General features: G+C 38.2%; 1 long non-coding RNA gene across 1 annotated transcript; it reads left to right on the top strand.

Annotated features, from left to right (window-relative positions):
- Window positions 19,046-20,784, top strand: LOC109210172. The gene is made up of 2 exons (XR_002065506.1): window positions 19,046-19,195; window positions 20,540-20,784. It is a non-coding gene; the product is annotated as an uncharacterized LOC109210172 (long non-coding RNA).

The following is a 25,678-nucleotide window of genomic DNA, read 5'->3' on the forward strand; positions in this document are numbered from 1 at the left end:
ATTCTCAAGGCATAACAAAGTCAAGAGATATCGCTGCAATTCAATTCATAGCCCAGTGGTTTACTACTACCTAAAATTAAACTAACTACAACCCGGTTCAAATAAAACCCTTGGAAAAGAACCGCGGCCCAAAGAAAAACCAAGGGGGAATTACTACACTACCTACAAGAAAATCTTTTGGTGTTTTCTTTAGACTTAATTCCCTCAAATAACTATCTAGGAGATCCATCGTCGGGAAGAGTCCAATTTTTCTATTTTTTTTCTTTCTAAAAGGCTAAAACGACACTAACTAAAAAATAGAATAACTAAAACAAGACTAATATTTACAATTTACCACCCCACACTTATTTCATGCAATGTCCTGAGTGCATAAACAAATTGACAAAACAAGAAAAACAATGAGTAAGGTGGATGAAAAACTCCCTGATCAAACTGCGTCATCACCTTCCTCCTCTGAGGCTACCCACTCCTCGTCTTGTGCTTCCTCCTCTTCATCATCATCTGACTGCTCCGGCTCGGCCTCGGATTGCTCGGGTATGTTGATATCCTCATCCTCTGGAAGTCTGTATCCATCACCTGTCCCAACCAGCTGCTGAGCATGAGCATTGAGCGGGAATCATTGCTCTAATATGGCTCTCTCCTATGTAGTGGCCGGCCGTCCCCCTATCCGAAACTGCAAGTCCATCATCCCATATAAATGGGCCATAAAGTTGTCATCGTGTGCATTGCGCTCAGCCCCTGTCAGTGAAGTTGTGGTATTCTCCTCCTTAAACCGGACATTTGTGAGGTCTGTTGGTCTTAGGGGTGGAGCAATGATGTGATCGAACTCTTTCTCCTCCTCCACCGCTTCTTGCCGCAAGTACTGAGTCAGCATGTTTGCAAAGGGCATTCGGTCAATTTTCTTGCTAGTTTTCACTTGGGTCATCTAGTAACGGATCAAGTGGCCCACATTCACCCTTTGGCCCATATTAAGAAATATAACACACAAGTCCTCTCACGGCTAATGAGAGTGTCATGGCTGCACAGTAGGAGCCGTGTATTAATCAATTTCAACCATACTTGCGCTTCTACCTTCATATTCTTCTTTGGGAATTTCCTATGGCGATTGGTTTTCTTATCCCGCACCCAAGCCGCCACAGAATTGACACCACAAAGAGTCTCAGCTCTCGATATGTAGGACGGACTATGAAGTGGTCCAAGGGTTCCCCAGGAACATCCGGAGCACCTAAGAAATTGCATATTCCGAGGCTGAAAAACTATAAACCTTCCACGAATCGGCACCAGCTGTTCAGGATTCTCTGGATCAAACCCAGCATAAAATTCCCTCACAAGATTGACATTCATATCTCTAGTGTTTCGGAACACATAGCTCAACCCCAACTCATTGATGCCTCTCCAAACAGCTTGGTACTTGGCTTGCAGGTGACGCTCATGAATAGCAGCTTCCCGATGTATATGTTTTGGCCTACAACGCTTGTACCAATCCTTAACATGTGGGGGTATGATTTTGATTCCAAATTCCCATTGGCCCTGAGGTTGTGGACGGGTGGCCACAATAGCTGCAACTGTTCGCAGTCCTTCACCTTGACTAGAAGTAGCTTCCCCCTTTTCTCTTCTTCGGGGAAGGTACGGAGATAGCCTTAGCCTTAGACGGAGCAGTGGATGTGGCTTTGCCTTTACCGATGTCTTTTCTTGGAGGCATATTTGTACCTACACAAGTGAGCATTAATCAGTTTAAGCTGTATCGCAACCTTTCAAAACATGGTCTTGCCACCCCACACTTAAGAATTTAACACATGATTATCAACAATTTTCGAGGTTACTGAGACTTCACCTCATCGTTTCTTAGCATGAAAATCAAGAAATTACACATGGGTGCTTCCTCCACATTCAAAGCATCGGGCTACCAGTGAGCCACCCCACACTTAAGATTTTAAAGTGGTGCATGACTACATAGCACTAGTCTTATAATCCCGGAGACTCGGGATCCAATGGGGACAAAGAATGCTTTTGAGGCATTATAACAAACACTTAGCATGCACTAGTGCCATAGGAGTTCTTGTAGGGGTGAGGGATTGCCTCACCATCCCAAATCCACTTGGGACCACTTGTTCACACAATAACAACACCATTCCTATGGGGTTCATGGGGTTGGGACACACAAATACATTGTTACAATGAAGAACAACCCCAAAAGTCATCCAATTTCATGCCTTTACTCACTTTGAAAACCATACCTTAGATGTTTAGGAGAAAGTCTTGCTCTTGACTTGGTGTGGCAATTGAGTGAACGAATGGAGGATTACTTGCCTTCAATGGGGTTGTGTGGGAGGGGGAAATTGGAAGGGGAGCGGGCAGTAGTAGGGTTTGCAAGTAAAGGAGAGAGTGTTTTGTGAGATGGGGGAATTACGGGTGCATAGTTTATGTTAGGCATGTGTGTTTATGTGAGGTTTTAGTAGGAGTAAGTTAGAATAAAACAAAACAAAAAGAAAATAAAAAAAAACTTACCTGTTGAGGCGTGCTCAAATACAAGCTCAGAGGCAGGCGACGCGAGCCTCCGCGCGAGATGCGTCTCGCTGTAACCCATGCTAGGCGAGCTCCCACGTGAGGGCTCTATCTGGTGATGCAAGGCTTTTTGCCTGGCCAAGCTCGCTGGGGACCAGGCGACGTCTGGTTCAGTGCACGGCTCTCCGAAATTACCTGCAAACATGTTAGTTCCTAAAAACGAAAAGAAAAATTCAAACTACACTAAAAATCAACTACGAATTGGGTTGCCTCCCAACGAGTGCCTTAGTTAATGTCACGGCATGACGAATACAATATTACAATGGGTTGCCTTCCATGAAGCTCCTGATTTAACGCCGTGGCACGACGCAAGCAATCGAACTTAAGGCTCACTCAGCATTTTTGGATCTTGCAAACGAGTCACCGATACCAATTTCTTCTCATCCATGCCCAAGTAATGTTTCAACCTATGCACATTGACTATAAACCTATTCGTCCCATCCTCGGACTCAATTTCTACAGCTCTATTTGATAGCACCTGCACTACTCTAAATGGTCCCTACCATCTAGACTTTAACTTGCCCGAAAACAACTTCAATCTTGAATTGTATAGAAATACCACGTCTCCAAGTTTAAAATTTCGTTCAAGAATATGTTTGTCATGCATCATCTTCATTCTCTCCTTATATAGCCTTGTACTCTCAAAAGCATGGTAACGGAACTCGTCAAGCTCGTGCAACCCTGTGACTATACTTGTACCCGTTATTTCCATGTCGAGATTCAGCTGCCTCAAGGCCCACAAGGCTCTATGGTCCAACTCCACGAGTAAGTGACACGCTTTCCCAAATACTAGTTTATATGGAGACATGCCAATTTGAGTTTTAAAAGCGGTACGATAGGCCCAGAGTGCATCATCTACGTTTTTGCACAATCCGTTCTTGTAGCATTCACGGTCTTTGTCAACACACTCTTGATCTCTCTGTTTAAAACTTCCACTTGCCCACTCGTTTCTTGGTGATATGGGGTGGCAACCTTGTGGCGCACACCATATTTTTCTAACAACTTTGTGAAGGCTCGGTTGCATAAGTGAGTGCCTCCATCACTAATTATTGCCCTTGGAGTGCCAAATCGGGTGAATATATTCTTTCTTAAGAAACCAATGACTCCCTTTGCACCACTCGTCGGGAGCGCTACAGCCTCCACCCATTTCGGCACATAGTCCATAGCTATGAGTATGTACTTATTGCCATATGAGCTGACAAAAGGCCCCATGAAATCGGTTCCCCATACACCAAAAACTTCTACCTCCTGAATTAGGTTCATGGGCATCTCGTGTCGGCGGGAAATTGTAACGACCCGGTCGGTCGTTTCATGAGTTTCCGCTCTGTTTCCCCCATTTCTGCTTCTTATTGTCTTGTTCAGTTGTATTATGTGTTATCGGGTTGGTGGGTTCGGGTTCGGAATGGAATCCTAGAAGTTATGGCGTTTTCCGGTTGATAGGTGAGATTTTGATATAGGGGTCGGAATGGAATTCTAGAAGTTGGAGTAGGTCCGTTGTGTCATTTGTGATGTGTGTGCAAAATTTCAGGTCATTCGGATGAGGTTTGATAGACTTTTTGATCGAAAGCAGAATTTGGAAGTTTTTGGAATTCTTAGGCTTGAATCCGATGTCAATTTGGTGTTTGATATTGTTTTGAGTGTTGGATGGAACAAGTTTGAATAAGGTTATGGGATATGCATGTTTGGTTGAGGTCCCGAGGGCCTCGGGTGAGTTTCGGGTGGTTGAACGGATCATTTCATGTTGGAAAAAGTTGCAGAAAAACTGTTGTTGGTGTTGCAGGCATTTGGCCTTCGCGTTCGCGATGGATGTCCCGCGTTCGCGAAGGGTCAGAGTGTGAGGCAGGAGGTTTGTCCTTCACGTTCGCGATGGATGTCCCGTGTTCACGAAGGGTTGGGTTCAGTACTCATCGTGTTCGCGATGGTTATGCCGCGTTCGCGTAGAGTAAAGGTGAGCGGCTGGGGTCCTGGAGAAATGTTCTTTGTGTTCGCGATGAGTTGAGAAGCTAAGGCTTCGCGTTCGCGTATAGGGTATCGCGTTCGCGATGAAGGGATAAGTGGTCGGCAGGATTTTGTGCTTCGCGAACGCGAGGCGTTGACCGCGTTCGCGAAGAAGGAACGTGAATAGCTGGGCAGAATGTTTAAAAGACCATTTCCGCGATTTTGGGTCTAAGTTTCACAAGCGATTTTGGAGCTTTTTGAGGAGGATTGAAGATGGAATCAAGGGGAAACACTTGGAGGTAAGATTTATGGACTTAATACTCGATCCTAATGTGATTTTTACCTAATTAAACATGAAATTTGTGGAATCTAAAGCCTAAAATTGGAGAGTTAGGGCTTAGAATTTGGGACTTTGATTTGAGGATTTAAGGGGTCATTTGTGGCCGGATTTGATGTATTTGATATGTATGAACTCGTGAGAGTGTAAGGATTCTAGTTTTGTAATTTTTTTCAGAATCCGAGACGTGGGCCCGGGGGTCGGGTTTGGTCAATTTTGGGATTTTTGATGTTAATTGGTTATTTTCGAGTGGGCTTTGTTCCCTTATCATATGTTGATGGTATAAATCTGTTTTTGGTTAGATTTGGAGCATCCGGAGGCCGATTCGAGAGGCAAAGGCATTGCGGGCTAGAGTTTGGACCGGATAGAGGTAAGTAATGATTGTAAATGCTATCCTGAGGGTATGAAACCCCGGATTTCACATCGTTGTGCTACTTTGAGATGACGTACACGCTAGACGACGAGCGTGGGGTCGTGCACCATTGGGGATTATGACCTAGTCCGTCCCGTATGACTGTTAAGTCGCGTATTTGATTGAAAACTATTTGATATCATTGTGTTTGGAAAGTATTAGCATGTTTTGGGCTGAATGCCATATTTGGGCCTCGTGCCAACTGTTTTGCACCCTTAGGGTATTTTTACTGTTATTCCTCACTATTTTGACTTCATATTTATTCTCAGTGATGTTGTATTCTACTATTTTCATAACTCATCCATATTTACTCCGTTTTGATATTTTAAATGATATTTTGGGCTGAGCAGGCATCATGTTTTACTGTTGCCCGAGTGGCTTGAAAGATTTCTGACTGAGTGAGGCCGAGGGACAGTGTTGTGAGGATATTATGGGATCGGGCTGCGCGCCGCAGTAGTGTTGTACTGATTCATGATTATGAGGCCGAGGGCCTAATTTATTACGCCACGAGGTGGCTTGTTATGAGGCTGAGTGCCTGTTTGATTATGCCACGAGATGGTTTGTTATTGCGCTTGGGCTATAAGAAGCCCCTCCAGGAGTCTGTACACCCCCAGTGAGCGCGGGTACCCAGTGTGAGATGTGATATTGCCCGAGGGGTGGTTGTTGTTTCATGTTATTGCCCGAGGCTAATACGAGTGATTGTGAGATAGCCCGAGGGACTGGTTCTGTTGGTATTTTGCCCGAGGGGCTAATACGAGTGATTGTGAGATAGCCCGAGGGGCTGGTTCTGTTGGTATTTTGCCCGAGGGACTGATTTATGTTTCTATTCTTTTCTCCCTATTTTCATCACTCGTTTGAACTACTGAAAGATGTTTTAAAGAGATTTTTACTGAACTAAGGTGTTTTTACGAGCTTTTACTGTCTTATTGCATGGTTCTGGTTTTATACTGTTTTTTTGTAGCATTATGTTGTGTTTTACGTGTTTTCTTATCGCTCAGCTGCCTTTACTTTTATTACTTACTAAGTTGGCGTACTCACATTACTCCCTGCACCCTATGTGCAGATCCAGGATTCTCGGGTCACGCTAGCGAGTGCTGATTTGCTTTCCAGTAGGCTTGTTCGGAGTTGACTAGGTAGCTGCTCGGCGTTCGCAGCCTAGTGCTTCTCCTTACTATCTTCATTTCACATTGTACTAGTTTGATATTAGACTATGTTGTCTTTTCATACTCTTAGACGGATTTTAGATGCTCATGACTGGTGACACCCCGATGTCGGGCTGTGTTTGTTTTCGCATTGTTCTATTCTACTCTATATTTTGGGATTTATAGCTTATTAATGACTTTAAATGACTTATTATAACTTCTTAGTTGGTTTGGGGGTTTGTGTCGGCTGGCCTAGTTTCACGATAGGCGCAATCACGACCGGGTCCATTTTAGGGTCGTGACAGAATTATTCCCGGTTCGTTTGCATTCATCACAACCCTTCACCAGAAGTGAGCATCTTTGAACAATGTCGGCCAGTAAAAGCCTGACTCCAACACCTTCGCAGATATCCGTACTCCCCCAAAATGCCACCATATGGGAATGCGTGACAAGCCTGCAAAATAGAGTATTGGTCTATCTCGGGGATACATCTCCGGATCATGTTATCAACACAAATTCTGAATAGATAAGTCTCATCCCAATAATACATGCGACAGTCACGAAAAAACTTTTTCTTTTGGGCAGAAGAAAGGTCATAGGGTACAATATCGCTCGCCAGGTAGTTTGCAATGTCTGCATACCATGGCGCTACCTCAAGGCTCGTGGCAACAGTTGTTCATCCAGGAAAGTCTCCACAATCTCTTCCACCTCAACCTTATTCTCTGCTCCTTCTAGCCTAGACAAGTGATCAGCCACTTGGTTCTCCGTTCCCTTTCGGTCACGTTTTCTAAGTCAAATTCTTGCAGCAGTAGCATCCATCGAATCAAGCGCGACTTTGACTCCTTCTTCTCAATTAGGTACCTGAGAGCGGCATGGTCAGTATAAAAAATTACCTTCGAGCCTATCAGGTATGACCTGAATTTGTCAAATGCGAACACCACTGCTAGCATATCCTTCTCGGTCACCGTGTAATTTAGTTGGGCACCACTCAAGGTTCTACTTGCGTAGTAGATTGGACATGACTTTATCTTTTCGCTGCCTAAGAACTTCTCCCACTGCATAGTCGCTTGCATCACACATCATCTTAAATGGTTGCTCCCAGTCGGCTGCAACTATGATATGTGCAGACACCAGCCTCTTCTTCAATTCCTCAAAAGCTACCCTGTAGTCATCAGAAAATACAAAAAGGTGATATTTTCCAAGCAATTTACACAACGGGTTAGCAATTTTGGAAAAATCTTTTATAAATCTCCTATAGAAACCGGCGTGGCTTAGGAAACTTCTTATTGCCTTGACGGAAATGGGTGGTGGCAACTTTTCTATTACATCAACCTTTGCGCGATCCACTTCAATGCGCTTACTCGATACTAGGTGTCCCAAGACTTTACCTTCCTGTACCGTGAAATGGAATTTTCCCAGTTTAATACTAGATTAGTCTCCATACACCTCTTCAATACTCTTTTCAAGTTCATAAGGCAATCATCGAATGAGTTCTCCACCACTGAGAAGTCATCCATGAAAACCTCCATTATTTCCTCTACCATATCTGTGAAGATAGCCATCATGCACCTTTGGAATGTGGCGGGTGCGTTGCATAGACCAAACGACATTCTCCAAAAGGCATAGATGTCATAAGGGCAGGTGAACGACATTTTCTCTCTATCCTCCGGGGCAATAGAGATCTGATTATACCCCAAGTATCCATCCAGAAAGCAGAAGTGGGACCTCCTTGCCAATCTATCTAGCATCAGATCAATGAATGGCAGTGAGAAATGGTCTTTCCGGGTAGCCTTGTTCAACCTTCTGTAATCCATACAGATTCGCCAACCTGTTACTGTTCTTGTTGAGATCAACTCGTTATTCTCATTTTGCACTACGCATTCCACCCTTCTTTGGCACACACTGAATTGGGCTGACCTAGTTACTGTCAAAGATGGGGAAGATGATTCCCGCATCTAACCACTTGATCACTTCTTTCTTCACCACTTCTTTCATGTTGGGATTCAGCCTTCTTTGATGTTCTCTGGAAGGTTTGTGCCTATCTTCTAGTAAAATCTTATGCATACAAAATACCGGGTTGATACCCTTAATATCTGTAATGGTCCAACCAATTGCCGTCTTGCACTCCATCAACACCTGCAAAGCTGTTCTGCCTGCACATCTAACAAACTAGGTTAGATAATAACAGGTAAAGTTGAGTTAGGTCCCAAGAAAGCATACCTGAGGTGAGATGGGAGCGATTTTAGCTCTAACTGTGGTGGCTTTTCAATTGATGGCTTAGCTGGAGGGGTCTTTCTTTCTTCTAAGTGTAAAGGCTCGAGTTCAAGCTCTCTTTTCCAGTACCCTTGAACTTCAAGGGACAAAACCCAATCCGCTATGTCCTCACCATCTACCTCTTCTAAGTTCATGAGGCAGGCTGCTAGAGGGTCTTTTGCGTTCAGAGCCTCATCTTCCTCCTCCAAAAGCACATCCACAGCTTCTATCAGAGAGCAGTTAGCAAATTCACTTAATTGGTTGCTGCATAGACTTCTGCACATTGAATGTTATTTCTTCATCGTTCAGTCTCATTTTTAGCTCTCTAGTTTCACAATCAATTAGAGCTCTCCCAGCTGCTTTAATATGGCTATCTCCTCTGTAGTGGCTGGTCGTCCCCCTATCCGAAGCTGCAAGTCCATCATCCCATATAAATGGGCCATAAAGCTGTTATCGCGTGCATTGCGCTCAGCCCCTGTCAGTGAAGTTGTGGTATTCTCCTCCCTAATCCGGACATTTGTGAGGTCCGTTAGTCTTAGGGGTGGAGCAATGATGTGATCGAACTCTTTCTCCTCCTCCACCGCTTCTTGCCGCAAGTACTGAGTCAACATGTTTGCAAAGGGCATTCGGTCAATTTTCTTGCTAGTTTGCACTTGGGTCATCTGGTAATGGATCAAGTGGCCCACATTCACCCTTTGGCCCGTCATTAAGAAATATAACACACAAGTCCTCTCACGGCTAATGAGAGTGTCATGGCTGCACGGTAGGTGCCGTGTATTAATCAATTTCAACCATACTCGCGCTTCTGCCTTCATATTCTTCTTTGGGAATTTCCTATGGCGATTGGTTTTAATATCCCGCACCCAAGCCGCCACAAAAGTGACACCACAAAGAGTGTGTCTCAGCTCTCGATATGTAGGACGGACTATGAAGTGGTCCAAGGGTTTCTTCATTTCTTCCGCTGCTCAATTCTTTCTTTCGTCTTTCCAACTGTTTTCGAGCACTCTTTACACTTTACATATTCCTTCTGCTCTAATTTCATCTCCAATGCACTTACACATAGACTCCATTACGCACAAATAAAGTGTAGTTTAACATTAAAGCACATAAAATGTAAGGTAAATAATGTACTAAAATATAGAATTATAGCCACACATCACGTATATAAATAGTATATGTATAATTTAAATCTTTTTCTGTGATTTTCATTTTAACTTTTTGATTTCTTATCTTTTTATTTTTTTGAACTATACATGATTTGATGTGAACTAGACTGAGACCTCCAAGCAAAAAAGAGCTTGTTTGGATTTCTGAAATATTCTACATATACACCAATGGTGCTTCACAACCTAGTAAAGAATCAAGATGATTTAATCTTCACTTAAAAATGACGACGACAAATTAATGCAAGAGAAGAAATGATAAAATTACTATAAATTAATGCTTACAAGTACGTACACTTGGACTAAGCTTGCAATATATGTCGAGAATGAAATTTGCTAAATATTCAGCTTAAAAAAAAATTCTATGTTGATAGTCTATGTGAATGCCAGTGCTTCTAATCCATCTATCAATGGATAGGAACAAAAAATTACAAAATGGAGATATAACGGTTTTGTTAATTAGAAATTGAACATTCATTTTAAATATACTAATTCGTTGCTCCATCAGTCCATCTTAACAGCTTGTTTGGATGATTGTTCCTCGTTGTATTGTATTATTATCCAAAAACAATATTTGTTTTGATTGTTTCATTAAAATTGGTTGTATCGTATTATTAAATCCATTGTTCCGGAACAATGAAAAGTCCCCTTTTTTGAAACAACCGATTTGGTGTGGTGGGATTGTTTCCTATTTTTCTTTCCAATTATGCCCTAACTTATTACTCTATAATTCAATTTTACCCTTTATCTTTTTTCTATTTTAGCTCTAAATCTCCAACTTATAACCTACTTTGTTTTTTTCCAGACCAATGTTAAAGGTGTTTTGTTGCCTCATGTTTAATTTTTTTCTCCTAATTTGCTAGTAACTCAATTCTAATTAATTGTGCTCCTTTGTTTTGCCTTTTTCTGTCTCGCTCCTTTGTTCTGCTTCCTTATTGTGTTTTGCCTTCTTCTGTTTTGTTTTTTAAAATTATTTTTATACATAATTTTGATAAATTTAATATTTAAACAATTGAGGGTATTTTAGTAAACTTATCAGTTACAGTACAGTACGATACAGTCAAACCAAACAACAAAATATTATTTAACAATAACAAACAATACAATATATCCAAACATTGTATTCATAAAATGATACGGTACAATACGATACAATACAATACAATACATTATAAAACGATAGGGAATAATGATCCAAACAGAGTGTAAGCTAAGCCGAGTGAGCTGTAACAATAGCAGTAAAATGTCATTTTTCACACGAGTAAAATTTAAAAGAAATACTAAGAGTAAAAAAGAAGCACCTTAAAAGATGGTGTGTCAATAAAAGTTGGTAAAAAGTATTATTGTTAAAATCAGAAGATCAGATACGTTGTGAAGTAGGACTGTAGGAGTACTATTATTTAATATTTCTAAATTCGCGGTACTATTGTATGCAGCTCCAAATATACCTCGATCCCATGTATTAGTAGGCAGGGGCGGACCCACGTGGAGAGGAGAGGGGTCACCGGCACCCGACAACTTCGGAAGAAACTATCGATATATATGTGTATATACTTTCAAATTATGATATATATATATCTGTGACCCCTCAGACTCAAAAGCACTTTCGGTGCACTGGTTGGTGCTGCTGGTTTCATGCCAAATACCTGAGTCCTAATCTCTACAACTACATATCTGCTTCCCACGTTTTTTATTTTTCAGTAGGATAATTTAATATGATAGCCCATATTTTAGTTGGAAATTGGGGTTTTGACACAGTTACCCACAAAAATAAAATTATTTACCCTTGTTTACCCATAAACTAATTACATTTTCTACCCATAGTAGTTTATGTGGGGAATTTTTTCTTTATTCTCCAATTCTTTTTTATTTCTATGCTTCTTTTCTTTCTTTTTTCTCGTTTTCTTCTTATTTTTTTCTTTTTTCCTTTTCTAATTTCATTTAACTTCTTTTTTTATATATTTTTTTCTCTTCATAATCTAATTTCATTTACTGTTTTCACTATTTTTATTATTCTTTTTTAAAAATATTATTACTAAAGAAAAATCAAATTGTGTGCCAATTAAATGTAGCTAATACAATCAGAAAATATTAACTAACATATGATACCGGTATAGTATATAGCTATACCAACAGGGTGTACAATTGTACGCAATGAGTTAAAAAAAAATTTAATTCAATTATTAAACTGAAATAATATCAGTTGTCAATAAAAATTTCAAAAAATTCTAAAAGGATCTAACTGTAAGAGTATACCGTTACATTATATAGCATACTATAAGTTTTTTTTTTTTTTTGCATTTTCAATTTGCCTCTAACGCTGGGTAAAAGCTTAAAGCAAATTAAAAGGGAAAAGGCAAGTGAAATTTACGGGTAATAAGTATACTATTATAGTATATTGTATAATATTACAGCATACTGTTACAGTATATTGCATATTATTACAGTATACTATAACAATATATTGTATACTGTTGCAGTATAACTATATACTCCTATAGTATACTGTTGGAGTATAGCTATATACTCCTATAGCATATGTATACCGTAGCAGTATACTATTGGGTAGATGTGTTCTTCTTCGATTTTCAGCTGAAAATTTCGATCTCAATCACCTCAAATCAGCTCCAAATGCTATCAAATTTCAGTATGAACTTCCAGAAGGTATTATAAGCAATATTTAACAGCACTCACTTTGAATCAAACAAGAAATCTTCAAAATAAAAATTTTAAATTCAAGAGCTTCAAGCCCAATAATGGTGAATATTCAAATACACATAAAAGCTAGTACATGGGAGTACTGGTTTTCTTCGAGTTCATACGCAAACTTTCCCCAAATGATAATGGCCGAAAGTTTTAGACATAGGCTAAAAAAGTTCTTAAATAAAAAGCAGGTCAAATAGCAGAGTTCTAAAAGTGAAGTTATTATAATAAACTAAAAAGAAAAGTAAAGAATTCTAACTCTCTTGACAAAGAAGCAGAGAGATTAAAAACTGGACTCATTTGAAATTAAGGAGCCCTTTATTGCGGTTGGTGAGGCAGTGGCAGTGCGAATAGAATAAAGGGCGGGTAAATAGTTTGGGTCGCATGGGTAGGAGAAGTAAGTAATTTGGGCATGAGCATTAAAGGGTAAATAGTTTGGAATTAATGAGTATAAACTAAGATTTTCTCTTGGAAAATATGGTCAGCCCAAAGGCCCTATTTTTAGCTACTACCCCATTCCTTTTTTCTTTTACTTAGTGTATTTGATTTAGTTTTTTCCAATGGACCCACCCCATTTACTTTTAGTTAAATCCCTAAATCAAAAACTTCTTCTCCAATTATCTCTCTCCACACAGAAAACTTCTTTCCTAATTTTCAAAGCCCACATGCAACCACCAGTTATTAGTCCGCCAGTCCGCCTAAAGCCATCGAGTAATTGTTTTCGTCGTGACACTACTGCCTATAAACATTGTTAAGGTACTGTTACAGTGCACCCACTACCTTTAAATCCTGGATCCGCCTAGGTACGTTATATTATATTTCTTGTCCTGTTGGAAGCGTTATGATTCTCCATGTGACTCCTACATCTATTAATTAATTACTCAATCAAATAATGTTATATGACTAATGTTTTAACTTTTAAGTATCTCTCTTTCTCACTTTTTCTTTCAAAAAGAAACTGGCCTGCATGGTATACCACAGCATATGTTATCAGTATCTATACCTATTTAAGCTTTTAATACTATCTCCTAAGATTCATCGTTCGTTGGAATTACAGTAAACCCTCCCTATAACAACGTCGTTTGTTCCGATATTTTTTGGCTTTTATAGTGAATGACTGTAATACACCTATAACAGCATTTAACGCTAAAATAGTTTTTGGCAGTTATAGATAAAAATTATTCAGAAATCAATTATTTTTCCTTTTTCATTGTTACTCATAAAAAATAAGACAATTATTCAAATTTAAAATCTCAAAAGATTTGCATGTTGCACTAATTATATATTGAAGAAAGCTAATATTTTATTAATAAATTCATAACTAAAAATATAAAGATTTAAACTCTAAGGTGGACATTTTAAAGCTACCTAAATAAATAAAAAATTTCAAGATTGATGGAAGAACTTTGTAATTATAGCTTGTTTCGTAGATTTCATTCTCTTACTAGCGATATAACGCTTGAATTAGCGAAGATTCATGTCCAAATTTTTAGCAGAAAGGTATCCAATAACTTTCCCTTGAAGACAATCTAAGAGCTTAACAATTAAATTTTCTATCTAAATATTTTTTGGAATTTGTCCAATGGAAAAGATATCGTGTGCAAATCTTCAAATCTTATATCTTATGCAAGATAGAAACTTTGCTTAATGAAAAAGATAAGTGCATATTCTTAGAATCATTATTAGTAATCTTAAAGATTCTATATGGCTGTTATAGAGGGGCAATTTTACAAAGAGCTTTCTGCTATAAATATAGACATTGTTGTCACAGGTTTAAAGATGTTATAGAGAGGTAAAATATAACTTAAAAATCATATCTAAGAAAAACTTGACTTTTATAGTGAATCGTTGTTATATGGGGATGTTGTTATAGAGATGTCTGACTGTACTAGATGCACTACCTAAAAATATACATAATTTATACATAGTGGATTCAAAATCTTGATTCAATAGATAAAAATAAATGCATAGTATTATTGCATCCAGTATACACTACAACATTTTAGGCCTATAGCCACACTTATTTAGGCAATGCTCAAAAGTGTTGCCAAAAGTATCTATAGGAACACTTTTTAGACGTGACCTTTGAGTAAAGACTTTGGCCACGGGTTTTAAGGTAACACCTATAAAGCGTTCCGTTTAGTTGTAAAGATAACATTTTCTAAGTGTTGCCTAAAAAAAAAATTGGCCATGCTTTTTAATTATATTGCAACATTTTTGGACAGTTGCTATATTGTCATACTAAATACAACAAGCGTACCCTAAAAATTACTTATAAAAAATATTTTTCAAAAAATTTCCCACCAAAATTACACTTAATTTTCGGCCAATTCTCATAAGTCCAAGATAACCCTATAGGAATAAGTAGCAAAACAGTTTTCACGCCACGGCTGCTCCAATGCCGTCAAGCTGCTTCTATTTCTTCGTTGCTTCATCCTTGGTTGCTGCTCTTCTATTGCTTTTAGAATTGTAAGTTCTCAGGCTTTTAGATCTAGTTATATTCTTGGCCATCTCTGTTTTCTTTAATTTTCTAATCCCAAGAAAGAAAGAACGGGAACAAGCCTCTACAAAATTAATTTAGATAAAAACCATCTCATGAAAAAGTCTCTAATGGGTACTCTTTACTTTCCCAATTTATGATCTTGCCTTTTGGCGATCTTTATCTTTTTAGGTAGTTAATATTTTTGTTGCAAAATATTATATTTCTTGATAGACTATTTAAAGTTCACTTTGTAAATTATAACGGTGGAAAAGAAAGTATAAATTCCTGTAGCATGACGAATAGCAAACGAAGATAATGTAGTTAGGTAAGTATCACAATCATTGAATAGAAACTAAATTATTCCAGATTTTTGAATCCACTTTTTGCCTCATATTGTGAATTTGGGTATTTTCAATTTCTAAATTTTTATATTGTTCACCTTCATTTTTTGCAAATTCAGTGTAGTTATATAGTGATTGTTTATTTGAAGTTATCAGGTTTTAACACTTATTTGAAGTTATCAGGTTTTAACACTTTTAATATCCTTTTTTTTTATATGTATATTCACTTCTTAATCTGGTCCGAAAGTACGGTTTGATGTATATATGGTCCTATGTGTACCTAAGAGATGTTGGAGTTACCTTTACAGTGACAATTATCTAACTTCTATTGCATGATATTGATTTCAAACTTAGAGTTATTACTGCCCAATTGAACGAGATGTTTTAATGTGCTTTTTTATTATAGATTTGCAATGAAACAGAAGACGAGCTTGAAACAGAGGACGAGTTGAATAGGAGGAGGACGAGTTTGATTCTGAGGATATATTATGAGTTTGATTATAATTCAAATAGCATATAGCTCAGCCCTTTCTTGATTAATGATTAAAGGCACATTAAATATTAGTAGATACTTGCTTTAGACTCAAATGAATAATATTTGTTTGCCGATGTTTCCTTGTCTATTTTGTCATGTTCTAATATTAATCCTGATGGTTTCTTTCTTATGCTTATATATTTCCTGCTCGTATAATTTTAGAGTCTCACTTTTGATTTTTGAAGCATTTGGTTACTAATAGTGTGCCTCAATTTAGTTTCATAGCATGAGGAACTATATTACATCATATATGAAAAGAGGTTTAAGTCCTCTAGTTTTGCAATAAATATCCCGAGAAGTAAACGTGAGTAAGTAAAAATTATAGTTCTGAATTTGTCACTAATCTTATTACTGGAGTATTGAAAAACGTGTTAAAGTATACATATTTCCTTTTTTTATCAGGCGGTGCTCATTCAACTAAAGAAAATTGTGGACTAACTAATTTACTAATTTTCAGGAAGCAAATAAATACTGAACAGGTATATCTCTGCAACTCTATTTATCTATTTAGGAAGCATAGGGTATTTGTTTTTGTAACTGAACAACTTGTGTTCCTCTGACTTAGCAATTTCCATCTTTCAATTGGCTAAGTGGAAAGAAAACATAACCTTTCCCTGCTGATTCTAGTTACTCGTTCAGGTGTAGTACTAGCTGGGATTCAATGTTTCTAGAGCTGCATTAAAGTCTTCATTTTTTAACCTGTAGTACTTCACTTAGCATCTCAAATTAATTTGAGAAGGAGTGCTGAAAGTCTATATATTGTTCTTCTTTTACACGGTCTCTTTCTTTTGCCCCCTTCAACACTATCAACAAAGAAGCTGCAGGCTCAGGTGAAGCCACAAGGCTAAGAGTTTAATTCCTTTATTTAGTTTCTTGAATATTATGAAGTAAATAGAAACACAAGTAATCTTCTTCTTCTTCTCAGAAGAAGATGAGTACTCAACCTCATCAAGAAACATAAAAGCTTCCATTTTTATTAGATGCTTTGTACTGTGAAGAAGACACTTGGGAAGAGGATTTTTTTCACTGTGGAAGCAAAGGTAGAAGAAGGAGAATGGAGCTGTTGGTTCTCTCCACACTAGAATGGAAGATGAATCCAGTGATCCCATTTTCATTTCTTGATTACATCACTAGGAGGCTTGGATTGAAGAACTGTCTTTGTTGGAAATTTGCGAGGAGATGTGAGAGGGTGCTTCTTTACACATTTACTGCTTATAGAATCATTGGTTACCTTCCTTATGCAATGGCTTCTGCCACAATGTTGCATATTATTGATATACTACAACCCTGCATTGGAGACAAGTACCAAGAAAAACTTTTTGACATCCTTGGTATTGTCAAGGAAAAGGGAGTCAAGAAAATGACCATTAATTAAATTGATATCTTTAAATGTTTCGTTAATAGACTAGTGATCATAACTTAGTTACATATGTATAATGTTCAATAGCAGTACTTGTCTCAACTAAAAAAATATCTTGTTCTTTTATGTGTCTACACAAATATATTTTGAGCTTTTATTTCTTTATCTTTTCAAATCTTAACTATTTTTTGTCAATTGATGCAAAACAACCCTGAACTGAATTTTCATGATATGCGAGAGTGTGCTGGATCTAATATTCCTTCACCGGTTGATGCAAGTAGTGCACGAGCTATAAGAGGCCAAAATCTACGACATTCTTCTGGCTCAACTCATGCTCCGAGTCTTGAAAAGGTATTTATATTTCACACTTCCAAAAAACTACTTCAATTTTAACTTACAAAATCATGCTTTTCTAAATTATTTGTTTTTTATGGTTCTGTTACATGATAACGCTAGTACAAAATCATGCAATTGTGTTATTCTAATTGGGATTTACAAAGACTCTTAAAAAAAATTGAGTCTTTTTGCTGAGTTTCATCAGTTAAGAAAAAAATAATATCACTTTCAGACCTTTACCATGTTCTCACTGCTGTAGTTCCACTATATGTAGCAATGATCTTAGCTTATGGTTCAGTAAAATGGTGGAAAATCTTCACCCCAGATCAATGTTCAGGGATCAACAGATATGTTGCTCTTTTTGCTGTTCCATTGCTATCTTTTCACTTCATTGCTTCCAACCATCCTTATGCAATGAACTATAGGTTCATAGCTGCTGAGTTCAAGAGGTTCCCTTGAATGGTCCTTTGTAAGGGTATGTATGGTGAAAGCCTCATGAAGTTTAAATGGTCCAAATCATTGGGTTTCATTCTTAAAAAACAAAACTCTCCCACTTAAAGATCAATAACTTTATCACTGGCATGAAAGAGAAGTTAGTATCAAATCCCCTTTTGTTCTTAATAGGTTTAAATCCACTAAAACATAAACTTTATCCCAACTTTTGGAGCCAAAATGCTAGCATACAGTAGTTTTTTTTCTTTATACCCACTGGTCCTACGAAGGGAGGGGCTATTAATTTCTCACCCCTACTAAATCTCTAAGTTTTTTTCCTTATACCCACTGGTCCTAGGAAGGGAGGAACATGAACAACTTTTGTTTTGTGTGGTAAAGCACTATTCTTAACTGTCTATTTTTTATTTAGTAGAATTGTCTGAAGCCTACAATTAAATTATTGTCGATTTGAAATTCACATAAGTTGATATCCGTTAGAATTATGAGAGATTTTGGTTCACTTCCTAATCAAAGAAGTTAGAAATTATGATATTATTATTAACAGTTTTTAATTTGCTAGATTGATTGCCATATATGTTAGGACCAAATTCATCTTGGCTAGCTATTGCACTTTTACATTTGATCCTTATCTAAAGTAAGAATCGTAAGTTAAGTTGCAGATGCAAGTTGAGATAAGTGCACAGAATTTTCAAGTAAAATGTATGTTAATTTACATTTTTGCTTCTCTTTCACTTGTACATCTTTTTTGTGTATAACTTAGTTATGTTATAGTACTGAAAATAAATCTCATTAGTTCTTAGTAAGATATAACCAATGTATAATATATATAGGTTTCTTTCTAAATTTTAATTTCATTTTGAATGTGTAGGAAAATGCGGATGATGCAATTGGAAATGGTGGCCGCAAATCAATTTGATCTACTAAAGTGGATGGTGAAGACATTTTGAACAATTGTGATTAATATATATATATATATATATATATATATATATATATATATATATATATATATATATATNTTGATGCAAAACAACCCTGAACTGAATTTTCATGATATGCGAGAGTGTGCTGGATCTAATATTCCTTCACCGGTTGATGCAAGTAGTGCACGAGCTATAAGAGGCCAAAATCTACGACATTCTTCTGGCTCAACTCATGCTCCGAGTCTTGAAAAGGTATTTATATTTCACACTTCCAAAAAACTACTTCAATTTTAACTTACAAAATCATGCTTTTCTAAATTATTTGTTTTTTATGGTTCTGTTACATGATAACGCTAGTACAAAATCATGCAATTGTGTTATTCTAATTGGGATTTACAAAGACTCTTAAAAAAAATTTGAGTCTTTTTGCTGAGTTTCATCAGTTAAGAAAAAAATAATATCACTTTCAGACCTTTACCATGTTCTCACTGCTGTAGTTCCACTATATGTAGCAATGATCTTAGCTTATGGTTCAGTAAAATGGTGGAAAATCTTCACCCCAGATCAATGTTCAGGGATCAACAGATATGTTGCTCTTTTTGCTGTTCCATTGCTATCTTTTCACTTCATTGCTTCCAACCATCCTTATGCAATGAACTATAGGTTCATAGCTGCTGAGTTCAAGAGGTTCCCTTGAATGGTCCTTTGTTAAAGGGTATGTATGGTGAAGCCTCATGAAGTTTAATGGTCCAAATCATTGGGTTTCACTCTAAAAAACAAAACTCTTCCCTCTTAAAGATCAATAACTTTATCACTGGCATGACAGAGAAGTTAGTATCAAATCTTCTTTTGTTCTTAATAAGTTTAAATCTACCAAAACATAAACTTTATCCCAACTTTTGGAGTCAAAATGCTAGCATACAGTAGTTTTTTTTTCTTTATACCCACTGGTCCTACGAAGTGAGGGTTTTTTTTTTCTTTATACCCACTGGTCCTACGAAGTGAGGGGATATTAATTTCTCACCCCTACTAAATCTAAGTTTTTTTTCTTTATACCCACTGGTCCTAGGAAGGGAGGAACATGAACAACTTTTGTTTTGTGTGGTAACGCACTATTCTTAACTGTCTATTTTTTTATTTAGTAGAATTGTTTGAAGCCTACAATTAAATTGTTGTCGACTTGAAATTCACATAAGTTGATATCCGCCGGAATTATGGGAGATTTTGGTTCACTTCCTAATCAAACAAGTTTGAAATTATGATATTGTTACTAACAGTTTTTAATTTGCTAGATTCGTTGCCATATATGTTAGGACCAAATTCATCTTGGCTAGCTATTGCATTTTTACGTTTGATCCTTATATAAAGTAAGAATCGTATGTTGTAGATGCTAGTTGAGATAAGTGAACAAAATTTTTAAGTAAAATGTATGTTAATTCACATTTTTGCTTCTCTTTCACTTGTACATCTTTTTTGTGTATAACTTAGTTATGTTATAGTACTGAAAATAAATCTTATTAGTTCTTAGTAAGATATAACCAGTGCATACTATATATAGGTTTCTTTCTAAATTTTAATTTCATTTTGAATGTGTAGGAAAATGCGGATGATGCAATTGGAAATGGTGGCCGGAAATCAATTTGATCTATTAAAATGGATGGTGAAGACATTTTGAACAATTGTGATATTTATTATTATTGATACTATATATATTACATCCGATTTTGTGGAGTTTTTTGCTAGTGAGCTTCTTGAAGCAGTGGTTTATTACTATGGGTAGTACACAAATTATGTTTCTTTGTTGAAGTTTGTTTCAACTATATGCATTTTAATTATTTTTATTCTGTTACTTATTATCAAATTTAATACTTGAGATTATAACGTATATGCTTGAAATAAATGTGAATACAGAAATTAATGTAAACAAATATAATTTTTTAACCACAAAATTATGACTAATTTAAATGTTTAAAAAATTACTTTATAGTGTAGACAAAATTGCCACTCTTAGAAATTGTGGCCATAGGGATTGTCAATCCAGCATTGTTCATGATAAATTTTTCTTTAGAAGCCACGCTTTAAAAGCGTGGTCTATATGGTAACAAAGATCACGCTTCAAATGTGTAGCCTTATGTCATAAAAGCGTGGCTATATGAGAAAATATAAGTGTGGCCTTTGTACCATATCGGCCACACTTTTAAAGCATGGCTTCTAAGGCAATACCTATAAAGCGTAGCCAATAGTCAAAGGTTACGGTACTTTAGGCCATCCCCCCAAAAGCGTTGCCTAAAGTCGTAAAGTGTTGCCTTTGATCAAATGCTACACTTCTTGGCATCTTAGGCCACACTTCCCGGGGGTGGCTAGAGGCCTAAAATGTTGTAGTGAAAGTTTAACAGTGTTTAAGATGCCGCCCGGCATATAACAATCCAAGTATTTCAACCTAACACTCCCAAAATCCGGAACCCCATGAATCACAAGCTAAGAGTACATAAAATGCTCTAACTCCAGAAATGTCTAACAACAACGAAGATACAGAAGGGCTATACTACTACAGAGAATGGAAAGGGACTCCTCGGTCTGCGGACGCGGCAGATATAACTCGAAATCTCTATAGAAAGCGCCTCGCCTCAAGGGTGATAAGACTGAGTGGAAGTACCTGGATCTGCACACGCAAAAACATGTGCAGGAAAGGGCTTGAGTACACCACAGCGGTACCCAGTAAGTGACAAGCCTAACCTCGGTCGAGTAGTGACGAGGAAGGTCAGGGCCCTACCAGTCATATACAATAATATATAAGGAAGATGAGCAGTAGTAAAGAAATACAGATAATAAGAGAAACAACAACTACAACCAAGACAAATAATCACAGAAGGTATACAACTCAACATAGAGATAACAACCGGGGGTCTACCAGGATCCCGTCCTATAGCCCCAAAAGTAAATAATCAGTGGATCTCCCGGGTGCTGTCCCGTAGTCCATATCACTGTGCAGAGGGGGGAGGGATCTACCAGAATACCACATCCATAGTCCCAATAAACAGACAAGGGGGATCTACCAGGAACCGCCCGTAGTCCCAATGTAAACACACAACAACAACACAAGAATAATCAACTCAATTCAATTTATTATCAAAATCGACAGGTAATTCTAACCTAGCATGCTGCACAGAGTTCAGATAAGGCAGTTTGAGCAAGTAGGCAATTTAGCCATTTAGGCATGCTTCCCTAAGCTAACAGTAAGCTCAAATTTCAAGTAATGTAAACAGTGAAGAGATACGAAATTTTAGATACTTAATGAAAAATCGGATTTGCAACCATCAGCACAAGTACGCACTCGTCACCTCACGTACAAGGCATTTCATATATCACAGTACCAATCCTAAGGGGAGTTCCCCAACACAAGGTTAGACAAGCCACTTATCTCGAACCAGCTCAATCAAATCTATACCACGTTCTTGCCACGGGTATCTGACTCCAAAAGGCTCAAATCTATGCAAAGTAATTTCATAATATAAATAACACTTCAAGTAACTAATTCAACTAATTAATTCTAAGCTAATACGCGAAATTAGGAAAAATGACCAAAATGCCGTCGGGTCCATATCTCGGAATCGAGTAAAATTTACAAATTTAGAACCCTCACACTCTCGTGAGTTCATACATATCAAAATTGTTCCAATCCGACATCAAAATCTTGATCAAAACCCCATAATTAGGCCTAAGAACCTTTTCCAAATTTTTTCCAATTTCTCATCCCAAATCCGAATTAGATGGTGAATTCATGATTAGATTAATGGGTTATAAGAAAAAGGAGTTAAGAATCATTAACAGTTAACTCCCTCAGAAAATCTCTCCAAAAGTCGCCTCCTACCGAGCTCCCAATTAATTTTCGAAGTTTTTGATTTCAAACCCTCGTTCTTCCCCTTTTCTGACCTGTGAAACTGCATCTGCGGCTTTGCGGTCCCGCTTCTACGTAGACCAAGTCGCACCTGCGACTTTTCATTAAACAAGAATTTCTGCACCTGCGACTCCCTTACCGCACCTGCATTCTCGCAGGTGCGTTCGACTTCTCGCACCTGCGGCTTCTGGAGCCTGGACCAAAATCCGCTTCTGCGGCTTCGCCGCACCTGCGGTCCCATTCACGCAGGTGCGGTTATGACAGGTTCAGCCAATATCAAATTTTTCCTAAGTCCAATTCAACTTTCGTTAAGCACCTGAAACTCACCTGAGGCCCCCGGGACCTCAACCAAACCTGCCAACCAACCCCAAAACATCATACGAACTTATTCCAACCTTCGAATCATGTCAAACAACGCTTAAAACACAAATCACCCTCCAATCCAAGCCTAAGGATTTCCAAAACTTCAAATTTCTGCTTTCGATCAAAAAATCTATCGAACCTCACCCGATTGACCTGAAATTTTGCACACACGTCACATTCAACACTACAGAGCTACTTCAACTTTCGGAATTCCATTCCGACCCCTAGATCAAAATCTCACTATCGAATCGGAAACTTCAAAAATTCAACTTTGGCATTTCAAGCCTAATTAAGCTACGAACCCCCAAAACACAATCCGAACACGCCTCTAAGCCCAAAATCACTCAACGGAGCTAACGAAATCGACAAGATTCCATTCCGAGGTCGTCTTCACACTACTCCGACTACGGTCCAAATTTTAAAGCTAAAACTCTCATTTAGGGAGTAAGTGTCCAAAAACATGCCGAAACTCAAAACGAAACCTCCCGGAAACTCAGATTAGCAGAAATAAACATGGGGAAAGCAGTTAACAGGGGATCGGGGCGCTAATTCTTAAAACAACCGGCCTGGTCGTTACATCCTCCCACACTTAAACATTCGTTTGTCCTCGAACGAGCATAGAGACATACTTGAAGTAGTGAAAAGATGAGGGTAACGGCTGCGCATATACTGCTCGGTCTCCCAAGTCGCCTCCTCGACCGGCTGACCCCGCCACTGAACCTTCACTGATGCAATGTTCTTTGACCTCAGCTTCCGAACTTGCCTGCCCAATATCGCCACTGGCTCCTCAATGTAAGATAGATCTTTGTCCAATTGGACTGAACTGAAATCCAACATGTGCGACGGATCACCGTGATACCTCCGGAGCATCGAAACATGAAATACTGGATGAACTCCTGCCAAGCCGGGAGGTAAGGCAAGCTCATAAGCAACCTCCCCAACACGCCGCAATATCTCAAAAGGACCAATAAACCTCGAACTCAATTTCCCCTTCTTCCCAAATCTCATAACGCCCTTCATAGGCGAAACCTGAAGCAAGACCCGCTCTCCAACCATGTAGGAAACATCACGAACCTTCCGGTCCGCATAACTCTTCTGTCTAGACTGGGCTGTACGGAGTCTATCCTGAATCACCTTAACCTTCTCCAAAGCATCCTGTACCAAGTCTGTGCCCAATAATCTAGCCTCGCCCGGCTCGAACCAACCCACCGGGGATCTACACCGCCTACCATACAAGGCCTCATACGGTGCCATCTGAATGCAGGACTGATAGCTGTTGTTGTAAGCAAACTCAGCCAGTGGCAAGAACTGATCCCAAGAACCTCCAAACTCCATCACACACGCACGGAACATATCCTCAAGAATCTGAATAGTGCGCTCGGACTGTCCGTCCGTCTAGGGGTGAAATGCTATGCTCAACTCTACCCGGGTGCCCAACTCATGCTGTACGACCCTCCAGAACCGTGATGTGAACTTAGTACCTCTATCTGAAATAATGGAAACTGGAATACCATGCAGACAGTGTCACACCTCCTTTTTTACACACCCAAAGGGGATATAAGGGAGTTTTTCCAATTAAAGTGACATTATTCGAAATGGGATTATTTGTTTATTTTTACTCAGAATCGCCACTTGGGATAGTTTATTTGGTGTCCCAAGTCACCGGTTTATTTTAAATCCCAAATCGAGAAAATTTCGACTTTCCTTTTGAAGTCTGCGAACCAGAAATTCTGAATAAGGAATTCTGTTAACCCGAGGGAAGGTGTGAGGCACCCCCGGATTCCGTGGTTCTAGCACAGTCACTTAAACTATTATAATTGGCCTATTATCTGATTTTAATACATGTTTTAATCTATGGTTCAATTTTAACTTTATAACCGCTTTTATTTAATTATTATTTTTTTTAGGAAAGATTCAACGTCATCTAAAACACGTCTTGAACCACGTGACATAAATGCACCCGCGGTCCACGACACATTTTATCTAACGTTGTTGAGATTTGGATTTGGGTCACATAAATGCACATCCGAGTTTAGGAAATTAATTTAAATTAACGCGCCTAAAGCAACTACGCATTCACAAATTTTGCGAGAGCCATGGAAAATTCAACTAAATGGTACACCCCGATTTCTAAGGATTCAAAATTAATTAAAATAGGGCCATGCATTTTGAGATTTTATTTGGCACGGCACACCTCGATTCCAATTTTTAAAGGAAACTTGAACTAAATTTCGGAGGGCCATAAACTATGTCTTGCCTAATATAGCACGCCTCCAATCTACTTTTAAAAGCCTAACTAATTAATTAAGAAAAGGTTTAGGGAAAATATAATTATTCTAAACTAGAACCCAAACTTAATTCATTTAAGCAAACGGACTACCATTAAACGAAAACCGGTCCATTTCAAAGCCTAGGCCTGAAGTGAAGTCCAATAGCCTAACGGAGCTGCCAGGCTACCAAGTCCCTGATTTCTC

This window comes from Nicotiana attenuata, chromosome 2 (assembly GCF_001879085.1).
Source record: "Nicotiana attenuata strain UT chromosome 2, NIATTr2, whole genome shotgun sequence".
Classification (NCBI taxonomy): Eukaryota; Viridiplantae; Streptophyta; class Magnoliopsida; order Solanales; family Solanaceae; genus Nicotiana; species Nicotiana attenuata.